The sequence below is a fragment of the Rhincodon typus genome, chromosome 36 (genome assembly GCF_021869965.1).
Source record: "Rhincodon typus isolate 14 chromosome 36, sRhiTyp1.1, whole genome shotgun sequence".
Classification (NCBI taxonomy): Eukaryota; Metazoa; Chordata; class Chondrichthyes; order Orectolobiformes; family Rhincodontidae; genus Rhincodon; species Rhincodon typus.
Genome location: NC_063367.1, coordinates 1,968,601 through 1,972,988, shown reverse-complemented (window position 1 = coordinate 1,972,988; position 4,388 = coordinate 1,968,601). Strand labels below are relative to the sequence as shown.

Sequence of the window (4,388 nt, the reverse complement as noted above, 5' to 3'; positions counted from 1 at the left end):
TAAGAGAGAGGCAAAAAGTAGACATTGGACCACTGGAAAATGAGGCTGGTGAAGTAGTAATGGGGAACAAAGGAACTGAATTGCATCAGTTTTTGCAGTAGAAGACAACAGCAGCTTACCAGAACTTTTGAGTGTCAGGGCAGAGGTGAGTGTAGTGGCCATCACGAAGAAGAAACTGGAAGGTCTGAAAGTGGATAAATCCCCCTGACCAGATAGACTATGCCCCAGAGTGCTGAAGGAGATGGCTGATGAGATTGTGGAAGCATTGGTGGTGATCTGTCAGGAATTACTGGAGTCAGGGAGGGCCTTAGAGGACTAGAAAATGACTAATGTAACATCTGTCTAAGAAGGAAGGAAGGCAGAAGACAGGAAACTGTAGGCTAGTTAGCTTGAGTGGGCAAAAAGTGGCAGTTGGAGTACAACGTGGGAAAGTGTGAGATTATGCACTTTGGTAGGAAGAAGCGACACAGGCTATTTTTTAAAATGGGGAAAGGTTTTGAAAATCTGAAGCACAGACTTAGGAGTCCTAGTTCAAGATTCTCTGAAGGTTCAGTTCAGCTTGCAGTTAAGAAGGCAATGCAATTTTAGCATTTAATTTTGAAAGGGCTAGCATACAAGAGCAGAAATGTACTATTGAGGCTGCATGAGGATCTGGGGTTAGACCGTATGTGAAATGTTGTAAGCAGTTTTGGGCCCAGCATGCAAGGAAAATTGTGCTGGCTTTGGTCCAGAAAAGAGCTTTACAAGAATGATCCTGGGGATGAAAGGTTTATCATATGAGCGGTTGAGACTCTGGGTCTGTACTCAATGGAATTAGAAGGATGAGGGAGGATCTCATTGAAACTTACAGAATACCAAGAGGCCTGGATAGAGTGGATGTGGAGAAGACATTTCCACTAGTAGGAGAGACGAGGACAGCCTCAGAGTGAAGAGATGTCCCTTTAGAATTAAGATGAGAAGGAATTTCTTCAGCCAGTGGGTGGTTAATCTGTGGAACTCATTGCCACAGAGGGCTGTGGAGTACACATAATGAAGTGTATTTAAGACACAGATTAATAGATTCTTAATTCATAAAGGTGTACAGGCTTACAGGGAGAATGGGGTTGAGAAGCATATCAAATGGTGCAGCAGATTCCATGGGCCAAATAGCCCAATTTTGCTCTATTTCTTATGGTCTTATAGGTATGAAAAAGGTCATGAGGAACCTAATTGAATATTTAAGAAGTTTCAAGTTGTGGTCAGTGAAATATATTACCCAAAGGGTAATTAAGGCCATTCCTTATAGTAGGAACTTCCTTATTATCAGCATTTGTAAAGACTTGGACATTACAGAAATCCTCATGCCCAAATTTGCTGATAACACAAAGTTAGGTGACATCATAGATAGGACAGATGGAGGTTTAATATTTTACAGAAGTATTGATTGCTTAAGTAAACAGATATAATTGAGCCAAACTGATATCAATGTAGGCAAATATGAGGTCATCCACATAGAATGAAAGGAGGACAACAGGATACTTTCTAAATAGCAGAAAGCTGGAATCAGACATTAGTTAAGGTCATTAATAGGTTCAAAATCAAAGAGGCTTATGGATTGCTGGCCTTTATATCTAGATGAATAGAAACCACAGGTAGTTAGATTCATACAGTGCAGAAAAGGTCCTTCAGCCCATCAAAGTCTGCACCAACATAACTAACACAAAAGATGCGCTAATGCCAATATCAAGTTGGTGGGAATCCTGGTTTGCTGTATAAAAGCACTGGTTAGACACCTGGAGTGAGTTAGAGAGTGAACAGCTTCTGGGCACAAGACTTCAGGAGGGACAGAAGGATCTGAGAATTTATCAAAATGATACTTTGACTCTCAAAGGGACTGGGGACAATTGCTTAAGTGGAAACACCACCCCAAATTGTTTTGGAAAGGACAGTCTGCTTTCATCTGCAGTTTCAGAGTAATTCTGGGAGTTTTGTTATGTTAGTAACTTGTAAATGAATTAATCTACATTATCTGCTGGCTTCAGTGCAAAGGCTTTGTAAGATGTTAGTCAACACTGGGAGGTTGGGTAATGGTCATAGCGCAATTGAAAGTAGTCCACTGTTGTTATTAAATCTCTTGCCTCTTGTAACCTTTCAGAGTCTCTTCCCCCTCCTTTTGGTTACTGCTTCTCAGGCAATTACAGTGGGATACCTCAAACCAGGATAAAACCATGCTACATGCAGGAGACCTACACAGGAGCAGATTACTACTCATTTATCATCACAGCACTGTACAGGGAATTTTTAACGTTAACTCAAGTGTGGTAGACAAAACCCTGGGCTCAGTGGAAACTATACAGTGCCATAAACGTGGTCGAACAGAGTAGACTCTCAGAATACAGCACAGATAAAGAGGCCAAGCAGTCAATCATGTTTGTGAAGGCTCCTTGAAACAACTATCTCATCAGTTCAACTTCAGTGCACTTACTCAATAACCCCCTGTATATTATATGGACCTGTGGACAATTTGAATCATTGAGGCCAAAAGTCATGGATGGGGTCATTTTCTACACAGGTTATGTTTTCAACAGGTTGATGGAGTGCTGAACTGGGCATGAAAATGACCATTGTAATGGAATAAAGTTAAAACAAACAACACTAAAGAATTCATATTAATTTTAATAATCTGATCATCTACTTCATTAGAATAAATATAAACAAAAACATAAAATATATAAATATTTCAAGCTTTTGCTGCTATTCATTTTCATTTTTAAAATTCTTTCGAAGGGATGCAAATGTCATAGGTAATACCAGCATTTGTTTCCTATCCCAAATTGCTCTTCAACTGAGTGGCATGCTAGGCCATTTCAGAGGGCACCACAATGATGGGTCACATGATGGGTTTTTATGACAATTGATGATTGGTTCACGGTCAGCATCACTCAAGACTAGCTTTCAATTCCTGAATTTTTAATCGAATTTAAATTCCATCAGCTGCTATGGTGAGGTTTGAACCCATGACCCACAGCATCAGCTTGAGTGTCTAAATTACCCTCCCTATTACCTCTATACCGCCAACTCTCTATTAAGATGTATGCATTCACAAAGAAATTAAAATCACTAATACTTTGGTTCTGAAATACTGTGTTTTGATCCCTGAAAAGTTAGGATTAATTCTAACATGAAGTATATGAAAAATGTCAGTTTCTTAGGCCAAGATTCACAAGGTGAAATTTTACGAGGTCCCCTTTACCATGAGTTATACATGGTATACCCAGTTTCCTCAACTCACCCAGCTGTCAACTCTAGACAATACCTGCTGGGAGACAAGAATGTGCAATCACTCCAACACAAATTAATTCTGACATTTGTCCCTTCTGTATCCAGCACTAACGGTCATCACTGTGCATTAGTGGATGCCCATAAGCTGAATGCACATCACGCAATCCACTGAGGTTCATGAATGAAGATTGGTCAGATGATCTCTAACTGCCCCTGTGCTTTGAAAGCTGTAGCACCTCACATTCATTTTTTTTGTTAAGACAGGATATGGGCCCACATCTCCAGATCATTGGCCTGAGCTTCTGGATTATTAGACCTGTGACATTACCACTACACCACTCTCTTCGCTATTTCACTTTCCAAATCCATGAAATCACGAGATTGAGGAAACCAGGCTAACTGGCCAAGATATTCTCAAAGTAGGTCCCCTGTACTGTTAGGTGATTCTGAGTAACAGCTGCATTAAAGACATTTCACGGACCATCATTAGATCAGGTGTTCCATGATTCTTCATATTACCAGATACATCTCTACTGAAACAAATGCGTTTGTACTGAAACAAACTGAAGCAATGTGGTTGACTCTTAACTGCCTTCTGGACAATTAGGGTTGGGTAATAAATATTAGCCCAGCAAGCAAGGCCCCCATCAACAAATGAATAAAAAAATAAAATGCAGGCAATGAACCAGATACTCAAGGTGATACTAGCCCATTAAGCACAGCAATGGCTCACTCACTTGATATAAATATCCATATTTTGAGAGCTTTGAGGAAGCTGGGCTTTTTACAGTGCAGCAAACAGCATGATCTAGATTTTAACCATTTACTTGTTTATTCTTACAACCTATTAAAAATGTACAGTTCATCAGTAGCATTTGTACAGTAGAGTTACCACTGAAATACATTTGCTTGGACACCTATCATATAATACCAAACAGTCTGATGGCTTCTCGCTGCTTACACAGACAGCAAATAAAATCCCAGAACATTTCTTTTCCCCCCACAGTGCTTCTATCCCAAGTTTTTCGCAGTTTGTCAGTTGTACCCTCCACCTCCCACCCAGACAGCCTTGTTTCACAGTATTTGAACGCTCATTATTTGAACGCTCATTATTTGAACGCTCATTA

The 4,388-nt window shown here is 40.0% G+C and overlaps 1 protein-coding gene across 1 annotated transcript in view; it reads right to left on the bottom strand.

Moving 5' to 3' along the window:
* Window positions 1-2,637: 2,637 nt before the first annotated feature.
* The window catches only part of ireb2 (iron-responsive element binding protein 2), a 76,038-nt gene continuing 74,287 nt past the window's right edge, over window positions 2,638-4,388 (bottom strand). The window contains exon 18 of the mRNA XM_048617020.1: window positions 2,638-4,388. This exon is cut by the window's right edge and continues 688 nt beyond it. The gene's annotated coding sequence lies outside the window, so the exon portion shown is untranslated.